Source organism: Diadema setosum, chromosome 9, assembly GCF_964275005.1.
Source record: "Diadema setosum chromosome 9, eeDiaSeto1, whole genome shotgun sequence".
NCBI classification, from domain to species: domain Eukaryota; kingdom Metazoa; phylum Echinodermata; class Echinoidea; order Diadematoida; family Diadematidae; genus Diadema; species Diadema setosum.
This window is the reverse complement of record NC_092693.1, coordinates 35,027,917-35,037,952: the sequence shown is the minus strand read 5'-3', so window position 1 is coordinate 35,037,952 and position 10,036 is coordinate 35,027,917. Positions and strand designations below refer to the sequence as shown.

Here is a 10,036-nt window from a genome sequence, read left to right as displayed (position 1 = left end):
ATGTCCGATCTACATAATATTGATGCCAGGAAATTACATTTTATTGGGAAACCTCAATTCCTATTTTGTGCATGCATGGTTTCCTTCATGTTTCTCTCTCTGCTCTTTAACAGGAGTACTGTAAGGAATGGTATAGTATTAGTGTAGATGAGGATTGGGCTTTTAACTTGTTTGCAAGATACCAAGTATGAACTATTATAGAGCATGCCATTCTAAGAGGAATATAAAGTTTATTTGATGAAAATTGGTTTTGGAATGGCTAAGACATCCAAAAACAAAGCGATCATAATAAAAGGTGGGTCCCGCCTTTTATTAGGATTGCTCTTTTTTGGATATCTCAGCCATTTCAAAAGCAATTTTCATCAAATAAATTATATACATGCTGCTTCAAATTTTGTAAGATGTTTCTCATTATCTCAACAACAAAAAAATAGAAACCTGAAGTTATGACTCAACTAGAACTATACAATCCCTTAAAATAACAGTTGAGAGTGACATTGCCTCCAACTCCCGCAGCTAAAGACAGGACGTAATAGGTAGCAATATAACTTATTTGTATTTCCAATATTTGTTATCGCAGTCTAAATAAGATCCCTGAACTTTACTCCATACTCTTAGAAAGGTGTTTGTAGTAATGACTACATGCCTTTCTTGCCTTAAACAGACATAGGTGCCTATAAGTCGTGGGACAGTTATAGCTCTTACTCCTTACCATTACCAATAGGAAAACGCCATCAAATAGCCTATTAAGCCCTCAGCAACTGCAATGCTATTTCCAAAGTTGCCTTTAGGCAAGCCATATTGGACCCCAAAATGACATTAAGGGTGACTGTACTTTGTGTGACAAAGTTTATCTCAGATGACAAACGTAACTTTAAAATCAGCTTTCCTGTCCCAGAACGGTTCTTTGAACTGATTTTGTTAATGACTGTAACCATTTCATTTTTTTTTTTGACTGCTATGATAAACCGGGATGGCGCCCATATTAGATTTTGCCAATGTGGCCGCCCCAGAGGGTGCCTGTCTTCGAAATAGTATGGCTTGGGCTACATCATTGTGTGCCGAATTTGGTGCTTTTGAAATAATTTGAGCCAAAAAGTGCCTGGCGCCCTCCACTGCTACATAGAGATCATTGGTAAATGTTACAATCCATTCACGTGATCGGCGCGCGGCGTGTCAATCATTCTCACGTCTGCAATGTTAGACACGCGTGTTGAGTGTATCAAAGGAATGTTACTTCACTATCGTTGTAAAAGAAAGGTTGTTGGGTAATGTAGCGGTATAAGGTCAGGGTAATGTCGGGGTAATTACCCTAGCTGTCTTGGGTAGAATTTGGCAAACGTTACCGCGCCAACGTCCGAACAACATTTTGCGGGGACCGTTTTAACAGGCAGGGTTAAAAATATTACCCGGACGTTCCCCGGATGTTACCTGGACGTTGTCACGGTAACTCTAGTTTGAAAGACCCTGTTAAAATGGGGATTCAATAGGTGCACATAGGACATGGACATGGATATGGACTTTTTTTTAATGATGGGACAGCGTACCACAAGCTTTGCTTTTTAGCAGTCCCCTCCATTTCCAACAATTTTGTTTCTGCCTTTACCATAATGATATTACATTTATCTATATCTCTGTTGATAATTTACATGCGTCTTTATTACATGTTATTATGTTTATCGCATTGTTGTACCGATTTCTTGACATTTGTATATGCGAACATTATTTTCATTGTATTCCTAATTATTTGTTTTGTTGGAAATGAAATAAATCAAATTGATAGATGTGAATTAAACCTTGTCCTTGTGTGAGGAACTCCATGACAGTGCAGCGTTTCCACTGCACGACATGCACATCAACTGATATATTCCTCTTCACTGTTTATAACAGTTTGGGTAACGAGACTTACACTTTAATACCACACTTTTGTCTTCTAGCAAACATCAGAAAAAAATAAAACAAAAACACGTGATGATTTCTGGCGGAAAACGATCTTCAAAACAAAGCTCAAGAAAAATCTTATTACCATACTATTGTTTGGTACTTTTCTATGACAATTTGTTTACTGGAATGAATATGTTTTATTTTTTCTCACTGTCAGTGTAGTTGCATGCATTGTGTTCCTGCCCGATGAATGATTTCCATTCTCCATTGCCCCATTGTCCCTTTGTCCTGCACGCCTGTAATGTCTCGTGTCTTTCTTGTTATTGTTATGTAAGTCCGTGTTTACGTCTCCCATATCTATGTCATTGTCTATGTCTCTATCCTTGCCCGTTCCCTATACCTATATTCTAATTTTTCATAATTCCGTATATCACTGAATATTTATACATGATTATAATTGGTCTAGGACAATTACCCCCGGGCAATTACCCCAGATCCTTCCCCTGACCCCTAACCGTAATCCTTATCCTGAACCTAATCTTAACCCTAATCCAAGCTCTAACTCTAGACCTAACCTTAATCCTAAATCCTAATCCTGAACCTAATCCTAACCTAACCCTAATCTTTACTCTTACCTTATCACTAAGCAGTATTTATGGGGGGGGGGGGTAATTGCCCTGATACGAATTATAGTAATTCAAGGGAATACACATTTTTTGTTTTACTTTTTAGCGATGTGCCCCAGCATAACATTGTCGCATTGTTATTTTTGCTTACATTGTTTCCTGGACATTAATGTCAGTGAACTTAAACCTAAAAAAAGAACTTAGATCTCTTTAGCTTGTAGCGTTAACGAGACGATCGATAAGTATTTTGATGACAATTTATTGACATTGATAATATATTTGGTGACACAGGGCTGCAGTTTGTGCACTACGCGCCCCATTATAACAAGGCAATAGCAATGGAAAGGTGTGGAGAAACCAGCGGGGGCAGCAATGTCGGACAGGCTGTGACTTCTCAACCAGCAAGAAATTCAAATCCTCAGGTATGATCTGCCATGAGTGCATTTTTCTTTTTGAAGGGGTGAGAAAAAAACAACCTGGCAACATATCATTAGATGAATTCATGATAACTTGTCAATTTTCGTTTGATTCTAGGGAAAATTTCTCGCTTTAGTTAAGTATTATGTGAAAGTATTTGTCAGTTTGTTTGTTTGTTTGCTTGTTTGTTTGTTTGTTCATTTCCATCTGAGAAGATGGCTGGATAGCCCATATTCAGCTACGTTAAGCTGGTCTTTCATGGGGTCCAGTTGGATATGAGGTGGGACCACTTCACCGGGATAAACACCCTGCTCTTTGCGATGAGTGAATGAATCGGGATTTTTTACGTGCATGAGTTGTTTCTCTCTCATACACGGGACCTCGATTTTATGTCCTATCCGAGGGACAGGTGTTTTGCCACTTGCTATAGAGGGGACGGTATGCTTACACACATCATTGCTCAGTCAAGACTTAGTTTGCAGGCACAAACCCTTGTTGGTCGTAAAGGAGTCTGCGCCAAGACTACTACATGCACCACTTTGGCACTGTCCCATAGGCCCTGTGTTGAAGCTTCTCCCAACAGGAGAGGCTGCAGTGTAGTGGTGCGTGTATTAGTCTTGGCGCATGCAGACTCCTATACGACCAACAAGGGTTTGTGCCTGCAAACTAGTCAAGACTCGGGTTCGAACCCGGGCCCGGCTACCGACTGAGCCAACTCACCGCCCTTGTTCAGTTATTGCTTAATATAAAGAATATTGAAAATAACAAGCAAAAGATCGGTTGCATTTAAATTGACAATATATCACGAATTGAATTTGAGATATGTTGCCAAACAACTGATTTCTATCGATTTGTGTAAAAATAACTTACATCACTTTAGATGAATGACGGAGTTGCCCAAAGTCTCTCTCTATTTTTTTAAAACTATTATTACATTCCATGTAATGATCCGACATGAAATTCACTCGCGATTTCTGCTCAAAACTAACGTTCGAATTCACAGCTGAATTTCTGCGGTGAACTAGTGCTCGAATTACCTATGTATTTCTGCGCAAAACTAACGCTCGAATTCACAGCTGAATTTCTGCACTGAACTAACGCTCGAATTCTCGTCATATTTCTGCGCAAAACTAACGCTCAAATTCTTTTTGCACAAGACGAGTGCTGAAATTCAATGTTTATTGATGACGTCATAAATTCGACTTAGTGATATCACAGACTGGATTTTTTGATATCACAAAATGGATTTCTTGGTATCAGGAATGTAAATTCGTGATATCTCGAACTGAATTTGTGATATCAAAAAATACGTTTACGTGATAAACTATTGGGTATTCCTGATATCACAAATTGAATTGTGATATACATCAGAAATTTGATTTTATGATATCACAAAATGGAATTTGGGATATCACAAAATATTTTTAGATAGTAAAAAAGCCTTGCCATACGGCCCCTCCAGACGTGATCGTTGTTGTAACGCTATTCGTTTTGATTCAGACGTAAAGTGAATATAAGCCCAGTAAGCATTGGCAATTAAAAGGCGAAGTCAAGCGGGAAAGGTTGCATTACATTACCAAATGACATGTACCACACAGAACGACTAAGGAAACTGTGCCTCCCATCGTTGTCTTTTAGAGGACACAGAGCAGACATGATCCAGACATTCAGGATCTTAAATGGCCTCGATGATTTGCATAGCCAACATTTCTTCAGCAATTATATGTATACCTATTCCAGGACGGGAAGTCACATTCTTAAGCTCAGAAAACTTCACACAAACGGAAAATTATGACAAAGGAATTTGTCTCATCGTGTAGTCAAACTCTAGAACAGCCTACTACTGCATGGAAGCCATCAATAGCAACCGTGTTAACCCCTTCAAATCAAAATTAGAGAAGGCATGGAAACATACATTCAGCCGTTTCCCATAATGTTCTAGCCCTTTGCATGTGAATAGTAGTGCCAAAAGGAATAAAAAAAGAAATGTTTGCAAGACCCAAGAGGATGCAGAGAGGCAAATAAGTTTCAGGTCCTACTTTATACCCAACATCAAGGTAAATTGGGGTAACTTATGTTAAAGTAGTGTCAGCAGAGTCCATGTACATGCACAATGTACGTATAAGACATTAGTCAATGTAAACTCTGGATGAACTGGAGCCGACATTGCATTTTTCTTTTTAGCTAGTAGAAGGAAAGCAGAAAAGTGAAAACCCTGAATAAAAAAATGTCTATTATCTAGCGGGTATACTGCACGCGTATTTGTATTCATGAAATTATATTTTCAGTAATCAATCAATTTTTTTTTTTTCTTATTAACAAGGAGCAGGCCGGGAGCAACTACGGCCAGGACGACTATCCTATTGTGACAAAAGAGCCTGCATATTGTAAAGGATCCTGCTGCGGTGAGGGTCTTCTCTCTGCTAAAGCCGGAACTGGGTCGGTAAAGAAGGAATTCAATCCCGATGTCTCCATCGAGTGTAATGGAGCCGCCTTGGGATGCGACATGTCTTTAAAAGACGACTGCGCGATTGTCCTAGGCTGCCAATGGGAGGTCTGCGCCACAAAGTTCGTTTGCGGCCTTCTGGCTCTAACACTTGGTTTAGCGTTTGACACCAGGTGCCTGTATAACGAAGAAGAAGTCGAGTTACTAGTGATGGGAACTGGGATCGATTCGTCGTCTGGGCTGGCTCTGTGTGTCCTGGGATCCCAATTAGGCATTCATAACAAGGAAAAAGTAAAGAGTAAAAGAAAAGGAGTAAAGAAGTAAAAGAAAAGGAAGAATTCAGAGCAGAGGAAGGGGCAGAGCAGAGGAAAAGGATTAAATCAAGGCTCCATTTCATTTAAAAAAAATGACATAATAGCAACCTTACTGGGAGAGCAACTGTCATGGTAACGACAAGAATCCAGCTTCCTGATTGGCTATGCTATGGGAAGTTGCCATTCCAGCAAGAGTTGCTATGCTAACATATTTTGTGAAATTGGGCCCTCAGGAAAAGGGCGTTGGAGGGAAGATGGGGAGAATGGGAAAGGGGAGATGAGGAAGGGAAAGAAAGCTAGGAAGGGGGAGAAGAGGAAAGGAAAGAAGAGGAAGGGGAAGAAGAGGAAGGGGAAGGAGAGGAAGGGGAAGAAGAAGAAGGGGAAGAGGAGGAAGGGGAAGAGGAGGAAGGGAATGATGAGGAAGGGGAAGAGGAAGAAGGGGAAGAGGAGGAAGGGGAAGAGGAGGAAGGGGAAGAGGAGGAAGGGAATGATGAGGAAGGGGAAGAGGAGGAAGGGGAAGAGGAGGAAGGGGAAGAGGAGGAAGGGGATGATGACGAAGGGGAAGAGGAGGAAGGGGAAGAGGAGGAAGGGGAAGAGGAGGAAGGGGATGATGACGAAGGGGAAGAGAAGGAAGGGGAAGAGGAAGAAGGGGAAGAGGAGGAAGGGGATGATGAGGAAGGGGAAGAGGAGGAAGGGGAAGAGGAGGAAGGGGATGATGAGGAAGGGGAAGAGAAGGAAGGGGAAGAGGAGGAAGGGGATGATGAGGAAGGGGAAGAAGAAGAAGGGGATGATGAGGAAGGGGACGGAGAATAAGGGGATGATGAGGAAGGGGACGGAGAATAAGGGGATGATGAGGAAGGTGAAGAAGAAGAAGGGGATGATGAGGAAGGGGACGGAGAATAAGGGGATGATGAGGAAGGTGAAGAAGAAGAAGAAGGTGATGATGAAGAAGGGGATGATGAGGAAGGGAAATATGAGGAAGGGGCTGAAGAGTCCATGTGTGCGGTAGGTGTATGGTTTCTTAGCCTGAGAGGAGTTTCTACTAAGGGAGTGAGATAGTGACATACTACTAGTGTGTATTGAGTGCATGTGTCAAGCTGGGTTCCCACTATCGTACGATCTATCACGAACGCCACGATTGGACATTCGTAACTGATCGTGGAAGTTTCGTTGAACTCGTCACGTTTGGGTACGAGGTTATGCGAGTCAATACGTGTTGCTTCGCTTGGATGCGATATGGTCACGATTGGTCTACTTCAAGCAATACGATCTTTCACGATCTGGCCTCCCGTTCAAGTGCGATCGGATAGGATTGTCCCGATTGAGTCCATGATTGGTTCCGATCTACCACTATCATTACGATCGGGATCCCCGATTTGGTGCGTGCAGCTACGCTCTGATACGTTCCAATACGAATACCGCGAATCAATGCGGGCTGTTGAGATAAAATACGGTATTTTTCACGATCGGGATCAAAAGCGACCCCCATTTAAGGTGCGATTGGACCCGAATGGGAATATTATAGTCCGGCTGACGATGGATTTCATTGTTTCCTCAACTCCTGCAGAGTGATTAGGCCTACTATCCACAACCTTTAATGATGGCAAGGGTTGACATGTTGAGGATGATGAGAACGTGACCTTTGTAATATTGCGAATGACGATTACGTTATCATCAGATAGAAAGCATCACCTAGGCCAGCCACAACCTCAGATAGTCCCTTCTCTAAGTTAACCCAAAGAAATTAATAGATTGTTGAATCGACGTGCTCATCCTCTCCCCCCCCCCCAAAAAAAAAAACGAATACAAAAGATCAGATTATAGCCCCGTCTTCTCCAGAAAAAAAAAAGATGAAGAAAAATGTTTTCACCTTTCTTTGAAATACATGAGGAAAATGAAATTGAAGCTAAAGAAGAGGATGGGACCTGTTTGAATGCTAGCATAATATGTGTTATTTACGCTCAATAGTTGGGCGAACTGATAGCATTGAATATGTGTTTGATTTCATTTTAGCATATTATGTATCATAATACTTATTATGCATTTCTATTTCAAAATGTCGTTATCTCATGGGGTATTGAAAATTTCGTTGGTTTGGCTTGATGTATTGTTTTATTTAACAGTCAAAACCGTGACAGTGTTTAACAAAACCGACATACACACACAACAAAAATATAACTTTTTAACAAACAAAAATGTTTTAAGCAAGTTCTATTTCGCAGGGGTATTGCTACACTTATTGACTAACTTCTATATGAAAAATAATGACATTCATTTTTTAGTCATGCACGAGTGACCTTACATCCACGACACTGGTCACTTTTCAAAAGTCACAAAAGTTACTTTGTGGGGTATGTGGAACATTCTGCTTCTGGTGGATGTTTCAGTGGTGTTGTTATTTCATATTCAATTGTGCCACCACTCCCTTATTCAACCTCGCGGAAAACAAAATATATACGATTCGCCAGTAAAATATGGACAAAATAAATGTGCAAAAGAAGCAGAAGAAAGTGAAAAAGCCGATCCCGATCAACACGATTAAGAAGCTCGATTAGATAAGATTTGCTGCGTTTTGATACGATCCAAGACAATCTGATGCGATGATCACGATCAAAAAACAATCGTGTTAATCGCAGAAAATTTTTGAACTGTCCAAAAATTTTCTACGATTAACGCGATTGCCACGATTGACCTCAAGATCTGATACAATCTAATGCGATCTGATAAGATCACCGCGATTGCTTCACGATTAAGACCACGATTTCAATCGCGGCGCCAATCGTGATAGTGGGAACCCCGCTTCAGTGAGTGTATGGAGATTGCTGCGTACCGTAATGAGATATTGTGAACGGGATATTGACTTGGTTCCAGAGTTAATTTCTAGTTAAAATCATGAATTTCTTGGCGGGAAAGGGGCAGGTACATTGTTACTTTAAGGATATCGCTATCATATTTGTTTTAATAATGAACTCATTTTTGATGAATAAAACATAATTATATTTAATTGTATATGTTCAAATCTACATACACCAAACTGAATATAAAAACAGATGAATATTAGGTGTACATCAAATGAATATATGTGCATATCATATATCATACAGAATACAACAGGACCTGCCAGGTGTAGGAAGGGAAAGTGAGATATAACGGAACCTGAGCGTAAGACGGATCCCCACCCATTATCTCCGTAAACTGTCTGTATGTACCAAAATAACACCAGCACTACTTATACTTTGTCTTTCAATAAAAGGGTGTCAGCTACACACCCATGCTTCCATTCCCATGTAACACATGTTGTTTCTATACAGTGTCAAACACAAAAATAGGTAATCTATAGAATAATAGCTGAAAGTCATATTTGTGTGAATGATCAACCTCTTCTACTTTTGCGATTATTAATGACTTTGCTGTAATGCATGGATGCTTTTGGTGGTGTCTGAATTCATAATCTAGTTCAACAGGTGTCACTGGGGTTACCGTTCGTTCCCCAAAGTCGAAATGGCGCAAGCCGAACTTGTGGCAAAACAGAGCCACGGGCCCGTTTTCCCTCAACGAAACTTGCAATGTTTCTAATGCCCCTGTCACACTTTGCCGGATAAGGCAAACGCATGGGAACCGAAGGTCAATTTTTGGCATCCGTTGATATCCGTTAAAATGCGTTTCATGTCCTTTTTATCCTTTGGATGGACGTTTGTCTTCCGGTGATGTTCGTCAGAGCGGCCAGAAAACCTTGTGCATGCTCCTGTATCTGTACTGTACGTTGTCGCTTTCCTCGCGTTTTGATCCCGCTGGGCCTCCTGTAAAGTCCGTTGCTGCAGAATGCCAACATGGCCCTCCAAAAGTATATTGCCGCCTGGGGAGGGAAAGCAAGCAACAGAGAAGACAGGTGTGGTCCAAGAAGTAGCAAATTGGTCCTGAGAGACGCAGGCAGTTTGGTTTGAATGACAATTGTTATAGACACAATTTAAAGGTGAAACAAATTCGAACTACTTTGCTAAGTCTCCTCGAATTTACCAAGCAAAATTAATGTTGTGTTTCAGGTGAAAAGGTGAGAGGCACATCAAAAAGAAAGCGAAATGCATCATATATTATGTTTCAAGGTCGGAAAGACCATCATCTGCTTGGGGGGGGGGGGATTTTCATCCCTCTGTGACAGGACAACAAGTCTTTCGGAAAAGCCAGATTTCCAGTCAGTTTACTATCATGGCTGTTGTATATAAGATTGTTGTAAATACTGAGAAACTGCAGAGATCTGAACAAAATTTATGGAAGCATGCAGAATTATTATCACCTATGATACACTAGCAACCTTGATCAGATTCGCTGTCATGGGGCAATGAAGTATA

General features: G+C 40.8%; 1 pseudogene; it reads left to right on the top strand.

Annotated features, from left to right (window-relative positions):
- The first annotated feature begins 2,848 nt into the window (after nucleotides 1-2,848).
- Nucleotides 2,849-6,269, top strand: LOC140233339 (uncharacterized; annotated as a pseudogene).
- Nucleotides 6,270-10,036: the final 3,767 nt, after the last annotated feature.